The 9,290-nt window shown below is 34.5% G+C and overlaps 1 pseudogene; it reads right to left on the bottom strand.

Moving 5' to 3' along the window:
- Positions 1–801: 801 nt before the first annotated feature.
- LOC124232029 (olfactory receptor 10J4-like) lies at positions 802–7,751 on the bottom strand (annotated as a pseudogene).
- Positions 7,752–9,290: the final 1,539 nt, after the last annotated feature.

The raw sequence follows: 9,290 nt of genomic DNA on the forward strand, positions 1-9,290 counted from the left end.
CTTTTCAAAAATGATGCTCTAACAACTGGACATCCATGGAGGATGGAAGCACCTCAACCTAAGCCTCACACCTCATACAAGAAATAACTCAAAATAGGCCATATACTTAAATGTAAAATATAGAATTATAAACTATATACCTTCAGAAAATAGAGGAGAAAATATTGAAGATATAAGACTAGCCAAAAGTTTTGGGAATTCACACTAAGAATACAACCCATAAATGGAAAGGTTATCCAGCTAATCTTCTGAAAATACTGTGTTCCAAAATATGTTTTGATTTATTTCCTGCTTGCTTATATGTATATATATCTGTGCATATACACACACACACACACACACACACACACACACACACATGCAAGCATGCACACAAACATCCACATCCACATATTAACAATATTTTAAAACTATATCCTGTTTATACTAGAAAAATAGTGATGCCAGGAAATATCAGGTAATTAGATAATACTCTGTTTGTACTCAAAGTGATGATTTTTAGTGAAGTACTCCACTTTATCCACTTTTTTATGTGTGAGGAAGATTGGCCCTGAGCTAACGTCTGCTGCCAATCTTTCCTCTTTTTTCTTGAGGAAGATTGTCATTGAGTTAACATCTGCACCAGTCTTCCTCTATTTTATGTGGGGTGCTGCCACAGCATGGCTTGATGAGCAGTGCTAGGTCCATGCCCGGGATCCGAACCTGGGCCTCCTATGTGGAGCACGCAAACTTAACCACTACATCACCAGACTGGCCCCCACAACTTTATCCACTTTTACTTATTAAAATTATGTAAATTTTTTAAATGTTAAGGGTTCTTTTATTTTCGATCTGAGGGATAAACATATTTGCATTGTCTAATATCTTCCTTAGGGCTTCTGCAATTCTTTATTTCTTAAATGTAAAAGACAGGATTAAGTAGAGATGTCAGCACTGTATATGTCACAGCCATCAGCATATCTTCATGGAATGAGTCACTGTCCTTGGGCCTCAAATAAACAAAGCAAGAAAATCCATAGTGGATGCACAGTACAGTGAGGTGAGAGGAGCAAGTAGAGAAGGTCTTATACTTCCTCTTTGCGGAAGACATCTTCAAAACTACGGACTCAAAGAAGACATAAGAAACCATAATTAAAATAAAGCTGGACACCAATACAGGGCCAGGGAACAAAAACCATTTCATGATACAAAATGTAACCACAAGCAAGGGAGACCAGAGGCGAGATGTTGCAGAAGACGTGCTGGAAAGTGTTGGAGTCACAGAAAGGCAAGTTGAACATGGTGATGACGACGCACAGAAAAACCATGACCCCAGCCATCCAAGAGGCCAAAATCAGCTGAAAGCAGATCTTATGGGTCATTTGGATGGCATAACGCAGTGGGTTGTGAATGGCAGGTTAACAGTTATAGGAGATGGCAGCCGTGATGAAGCTGGTATTTCCACCTAAGCCTAACACAGAAAATATCTGTGTGACACACTCAGGAAGAGAAATGGTCTTGCTGTCTGATAGCAAGTCTGCTAACATGTGGGGAGAATTACCATAGTGGTACAAGTTTCTGAAAAGGACAGGCCACAGAGGAAAAAGTACATGGGGGTGTGAAGGCTGTGACTGAGCTGGATGACTCCCATTATGGACACATTTGCAGTTAAGATGGTCTTTTGAGAGAAGAAAATCAAGACAAAGAGGAGACTCTGCAGGTCTGGGAAACTAAAGAAACCCCACAGAGGGAACGCTTCCTTTGGTGTAATTGCCAATCCTCCTTGTGGGCAGAGAAACTTTGCTTCAAAGGTGCAGAGATTCTGAGGTAAAATTCTGAGAGGATTGTAAAAAGATCCATACGCACTGGACTTTAATGCGGGGCACCTTGGCAAGTTGCAGGCAACTCTTCATCAGAGAACCTGAGAAACGGATGCTAAATACACCTGCCTGAAGTTAAGTTCTGGAGTCAGTGATGAGAATGATTCTAGTGTTAGAATTTGCATAAATGACAAGGCGGGGGGCAAATATCTTCTTGGTTTCTACTCACAAAAGCACTCTTTATCTCTCTCTTTTCCAATCAGGATCTTCATGTAAGAGGGAAAGTAGGAATAAAATTGCTTTTTCTGACCCACTGGATCTGTGATGTCACATTTTTCGACTGCTTTTGGGATCTAATGGTACTTTGGTACTCAGGAGTGCTTAATAAATTAATGTCTGAATGACTAAAGGAATTCAATCTTTTGAATCGTTTAGTGTGAATATAACATTTAAAAAAATTTAGAAAGATCAGTGAAATGTTCTGGACGAACTTTGATTTTTCTTTCAATGCAATCCTATATTCATCAGTGCACCACCATGAAGCAGCTACAAAGGTGATAATTGTGACAATGATTAGACCACATACATGATTTTAACATGTTGTAACTTCTGCTGGGTTCCTATCCATGGTAGTAAGTGGAGCTTGAGATCCATAATATCATTAGTTCTTAATACATATCAATAATTTTTAAGTTCTTGAAAACTTCTTATTGACGTTCTTTTTCAGATGACTAATGTGACATAACAGACGAACTTGTAGTAATGATTTTGAAAGTACTGTATCATTCTTGAATGGCATATTCTGGTCATTATGCTGTAATGAAGTTAGGGTGTTTAGCAGAACTTCTATGACATTTTCTAGACAGTATACCTGTTATGTGGTTTGCTTTGCATTACAGAACTGAATAGAATCAACCCATATTTCTCAGAAAACTTTGGCAAATTATATTTATATTTTGATTCTTCATTAAACATCCAGTCTTGTGGGAGGTAATGGCAGAAAAGTGATATGAAGACATTCTATAGAATTTTGATTTTAACTTCTGTCACTTTTAAAGGTAATATTTTTCTTGTGTCCGTGCCACATAAATCTTCCTATTGGCTAGCAAGTTGTCAAAGATCTTCCTTGGAGAAATATTTTCTCAAGTCTTTAGTCCATTTTTTATTTAGGTATTAGGTTTTTTGCTATTGATTTGTAGGAGTTCCTTATATATTTTGGAAATGACCCTCTAATCAGATATATGCTTTGGAAATATTTTCTAGCATTCAGTAGATTATCTTTTCACTCTGTTGATTGATTCCTTTTCTTTGCAGTAGCTTTTTAGTCTGATGTAGTTCCTTTTACCTATTTCTGCTTTTTTTCCCTGTGCTTTTGGTGGCATATCCAAGAAATCATGAAGTCATAAAGAAACCAAAGAGATGATGTTTCCTCCTATGTTATCTTCTAGCAGCTTTATAGTTTCAGGTATTATTTTTAAGTCTTTACTATATTTTGAGCTGATTTTTTGTGTATGGAATAAGAGCCTGTCTCCATTGTTTTTCATGTGGATATCCATTTTCCAACACCATTCATTGAAATGACAATTCTTTACCCATTTTATAGTCTTGACATTCTCCTCAGAGATCATTTGACAGTACACATGTGAGTTTATTTCTGGGCTCTGTTCTATTTCATTAGTTTATGTTTCTATATATATGCTGGTACCATACTGTTTTGATTAATGTAACTTCCTAATACACTTGAAATCAGGATGTCTGATGTCCAGCTTTATACTTATTTCTTAAGATTTCTTTGGTAGTTCAGGATCTTTTGTATTTCCAAACAAATTTTAGAATTGATTTTTCTATTTCTGTAAATAATTCCATAGGGATTTTGATAGCGATTACCTTGAATTGTGATATGGCTTTGAGTAGTATAGACACTTTAGCAATAATCTTCCATCAACGAACACCAAGTCTTTCTATTTCTGTGTGTCTTCTTTAATTTCTTTCATCAGCATTTTGTATCTTCCATAGAACAAATCTTTCACCTTCTTGTTTAAGTTTATTACTAAGTATTTTATTCTTTTTAATTCTAAGTGGGATTGATTTCTTAATTTCTTTTTTAGATAGTTCACTGTTAGTAATTAGAAAATCAAGTGATATTTGTGTGTTAATTTTGTATCTTGCAACTTTATTGAATTTGTTCATTAATTCTAAGAATGTTTTTAATCTTTATGGTTTTCTACATAAGATCATGTCATCTACAAAAAGAGATAATTTTCCCTTTTCTTTTCCTATTTGGATGACTTATTTTTCTTGCCTAATTTCTCTGGCTAGGACTTCTATGTTTAATAGAAGTGGCTAGAGTGGGAATTCTTGTCTTGTTCCTAATTTTATAAGAAAAGCTTTCAGTTTTTCACCATTGAGTATGATGTCAGCTGTGGGCTTCTCATAAATGGCCTTTATTATGTGGAGGTAAATTCCTCTGGACCTAGTTGTTCAGATTTTGTCATGAAAGGACGTTGAGTTTTGTCAAATAGTTTAACTGCATATATTGAGATGATCATGTGATTTTTATCCTTGATTCTGTTAATTTGGTGTATCACATTAATTAATTTGCATATGTTGAACCATTCTTGCATCCTAGAGAGTCCCATATGGTCATGGTGTATGATCTTTTTTTTTTCCCGTGTTGTTGAGTTAGATTTGCTAGTATTTTGTGGAGGACTTTTGAATCTACGTTCAATGTACATCAGGGATACTGACCTGTAGTTTTCTTTTATGAAGTGTTTTGTCTGGTTTTCTATATGGATACACTGGCCCCATAAAATGAGTTTGGAAGAAGTCCCTCTCCTTCAATTTTTTGGAAGACTTTGAGAAGGTTTGGAGTTCATTTTTCTTTAAGTGTTTGGTAGAATTCATGAGTGACGACATCTAGTGCTGAACTTGTCTTTGTTGGGAGATTTTTGATTATGGCTTTAATCTCCTTACTCATTATTGGCCTGTACAGATTTTCTATTTCTTTGTGAATCAGACTTAGTAGGTTGTATGTTTCTAGAAATTTATCCATTTCTTCCAAGTTGTGGAATTGGTGGGTTATAATTGTTCATAGCAGTCTCTTATGATACTTTTTATTTCTGTGAAGTCTGTAGTAATGTCCCTTCTTTAACTTCTAATTTTCTTTCTTTGTTCTTTCCTTTTTTCTTGGTTAGTCTGAGTAAAGGTTTGTCAATTTTGACTATATTTTCAAAAAAGAACTCTTAGTTTCATTGAGGTTTTAAATGTCATTTATTTCTACTGCAATCTTTATCATTTTCCTCCTTCTGCTAACATTGGTCTTAGTTTGTTCCTGTTTTTCTAGTTCCTTGAGGTTTAAAGTTAGGGTGTTTATTTGAGATCTTTCTTTTTTCTCAATGGAGCCATTCATCACTATAAACTTGCCTCTTAGTACTGCTTTAGCTGCTCCCCATAAGTTTTGGTATGTTGTGTTTTAATTTTCATCTGTCTCAAGATATGTTCTAATTTCCCTTTTGATTTATTTCTGACCCATTGGTTGTTCAGCTCTGTGTTGTTTAATTTCCCCATGTATTTGTGGATTTCCAAGTTTTCTTCTGTTGTTTATTTCTATTTTCATTTCATTGTTGTCAGAAAAGATACTTGGTATGATTTAAATCTTGTTACATTTGTTAAGACTTGTTTTATGACCAACGTATGTTCTATCCTGGAGAATGATCTATGTTCAATTGAAAAGGATGTGTATTCTACTGCTATTGGGTGAGATGTTCTGTATATGTGTGTTAGGTCCATTTGCTGTATAATGTTGTTCAAGATTGCTGTTTTCTTATTGATTTTCTTTCTGGATGTTCTATTAATTATTGAAAAAAAGTTTCAAGTCTCTTACTTTTGTTGTATTGATTTCTGTTTCTCCCTTCTGTTATGCCAATGTTTACATTATTTATTTAGAGACTATTATGTTGGGTGTATATATATTTATAATTGTATCTTCCTAATGGGTTGATCCTTGTATCATTATAAAACGTCTCTCTTTTTCTCTTGTGAAAATTTTGGACTTAATCTCTGTTTTAGCTGGTAAGCATGGCCAACTTTGGTGTCTTTTGGATACTATTTCATGGACTATCTCTTTTAATCTCTTCACTTTCAGCTTATGTTTGTCCTTATATCTAAAGCGTGTCTCTTGTTCGAGATATATTGGTCAATCTTGCTGTTTATTTCATTGAGCTATTCTTATGTCTTTTGATTCAGGGAATTTAATCCATTTTTATTCAAAGTAACTGTTGATATGTAAAGACTTACTATTTCCATTTTGTTAATTGTAATCTGCTTTATACTTCTTTTTTCCATCTTTCTCTCTTTTGCAGACTTCCTTTGTGATATGCTGATTTTTGTACTGATATGCTATGATTCCATTCACTTTTTCTTTTATGTATCTTCTATAGATGTTTTCTTCATTGTTACCATAAGGTTTACATAGAAAAATCTTATAGTTATAACAGTCTATTATAAGCTGATGCAAACTTAAATTCAGTTGTTTAAGAAATCTGTATACTTTAACTTCTCTTCCCCACACTTTGTTATTCACATCACAATTTATATCTTTTTATATTGTGTATCCATTAACATGCTTTTTAAGTTATAGTTATTTTTAATGCTCTTGTTTTTTAGCTTTGTTACTATAATAAAAGTAATTAATATAATACTACTACAGTATAACTATGTTCTTCATTTGTCTATATATTTACCTTTACCAGTGAGTTTTTTACTTTTATATACTTCTGAGTTTCTCTTTAGTGTCTTTCTATTTCAACTTGAAGAACTCACTTTAGCGTTTCTTGTAAGGTAGATCTAGTGGTGATTAATTCCCACAGCTTTTGTTTGTCTGGAAAGACTTTATTTATCCTTCATTTTTAAAGGACAATTCTGCCAGATATAGTATTCTTGGTTGACAGTTTTTTCATTTCAGAACATTGAATATATGATCCCACTCCCTTTGACATGCAACATTTCTGCTGCAAAATTTGCTGTCAGTTTTTGAGGCAAACCATTGTATGTGATTGTTGCTTTTTTCTTACTGCTTTCAAAATTCTCTCTTAGTCTTTGATACTGACAATTTCATTTTACTGTGTTTTGTTGTAACATTTAGGGGTTATTTCAGCTTTGGAAATCTTTTGGGCTTCATGAATATGAATGTTTAATTTCCTTCCCAGAATTCAGTTTTCAGCCATTAATATTAAATTAATCTTTCATCCAGTTCTTTCTCTTCTCCTTCTTTCACTTTCAAATTGCATATATTGTTTCTCTTTCTGGTGTTCCACTAGTCCCTTAGGCTTTCCTTACTCTTTTAAATTTTTTTCTTTTTGCTCCTTGACTGGATAACTTCAAATGACCTGACTTTGAATTCACTCATTGTTTCTTCTCCTTGAGCAAATCATCTGTTGAACCCACTATTGAATTTTTTTACTTGTTATTGTAGTATTCTGCTTCAGAAAATCTCTTTGCTTCTATTTCATATTTTCTATCTGTTATTGATATTCTCCTTTTGTTAATGTTTTTTATCATGTTTTATTTTATTGTCTATCATTGTTCAAACTCGTTTATCTCACTCATCCTCTTTAAGATGATTATTTTGAAGTTTTTGGCAGGCAATACATAGATCTCCTTTTTTTTAGGGTCAATTACTCGAGAGATATTTTCTTTCTTTGATTGTGTCATTATTCTATGATTCTTTGTATTCTTTTTGGCTTTGTTGGTGTCTGTGAATTTAGAAAAGAGCCTCTGCTTCCAGTCTCTGTGCGCTGGCTTTTACAGGGAAAGACCTTCCTCCATCTGCCTGGCTAGAGATTCTGGAAGGTGTTCCAACTGTTTTTATGGATGTGTCCTGCCTGGCTTCTTCTGCTGTCTTACTGCTGTAACACAGGTCAGGACGTTGTATGTATGCTTCATTTCTCCCATACCTCATGGGGAAGTTATTTAAATTTCTTCACCTGCTCCTATTCTAGCAGAGCTTTGTCAGGTACATCAATCATCCCACAACTTCTCCTTTGTACTCAGCTGCCCCCAACAATATGTGCTGGCTCTGTCTGTACTGAAGGTCATGAGGCACAGAAACTGATCATTCTGGAGCACTTTGAAAGGCTGGGATGTGGAGGTACACTCTAGTCTTCTCCTTCCCTCCTATGGGAGTAGCTTCAGCTTCTGCACCTTCTCCCAATCTTTTAGAGCTGTGCCAAGTGCAGTCAGAAGACTGCCCCTCTTCCTTTGTTGTTAGCTGTCCCCACCAATCTCTGTTACTTCCATCAGTGCTGTGGATGAAGCAAGACAGAAACCAAACCCTCAGGCCTCTCACTGAAAGACCAGGAGGGTGTATGCATGCTCCAGTTACTCCTTTAACCAGTGAGAACTTATGGGCTGTGGTGATGTTTTTCAGCACTAAGCTGTGACAGGGAGGGAAAAACACGGGGAAAGCAAAATTGCTCTTCTTATCCATTTCAGTGTGACTGTACTTGGTTTTGTGTTTGACTAAGGTATGGCAAGTTCTCAACTGGATTCTGGACATCTTATAAAGATATTTTTGTCTGTAATTTTCCCAAAATAAAGTGTCTCTTTGGAGAACCAAAGGCTGAGACTTCCTTCTATGCTATCTTGCTAACATCCCTTCCCCAATTCCTTTCCATTGTTATCAGAAAGAAGGACTCATGTGGGACAGCCACTATATACATTTATAAATTTGTCCTGGGTTATGTTAATTCTACTGCTCTTTGTCATAAAATATTATTAGAATACTAGAAATAGGTATATATCTTCCCAACCACTTGTGAAGAAAAAGAAAACTTGGAAGATTGGTTTGAACTTGTAAGAGGAAGGTTGAAAATAAATGGCTAAAAAAAAAATATCACTGAGAAAATTACAAAAGAAGAAAGCATAGAAATATATATAGTGCAAAATAAATTTTAAGGCAATATTGTTTCAAGCAACACAAAAACATATTTCTTAAAAATGAAAGGTACAGTGGGCTAGAATTGTTGGAAGTGTTCAATACAGTTTACAGGATCAAATCTTTAACATTCAAGTCCAGTCTCATCATTTTCTATGTGACCTCAGGCAGATATTATACTTCTCTGTGTTCACCTTATTTCCATCACTGCTAAGTTTCTTTAAATATGTATTAAGCATTTTTATATTTATATAAATATATAGTGTTTCATGGGGAAATTTGGGTTTCTGAGTGAATTCAGAATGCCATGACAGAAAGTTACTTATTAGAAACTGCCCTGTTTATTCCCTCTATAGCCATTATAATGATCATTATGTTATTATACATTTGTTTACAGTTTAATATCTGTGTTGCCCTCTAGAATATAAGCTGCTTGACCTGAAATATCAAATTAAACTTAAAACCAATATTTAAGTATGGGATAATATGTTATACTCTCAATAATTATGAAATGAAAGGGTATCAACATTTAGAAGAAAGGAAAAATTACTGATCAC

Source organism: Equus quagga, unplaced genomic scaffold (assembly GCF_021613505.1).
Source record: "Equus quagga isolate Etosha38 unplaced genomic scaffold, UCLA_HA_Equagga_1.0 HiC_scaffold_1776_RagTag, whole genome shotgun sequence".
NCBI lineage: Eukaryota > Metazoa > Chordata > Mammalia > Perissodactyla > Equidae > Equus > Equus quagga.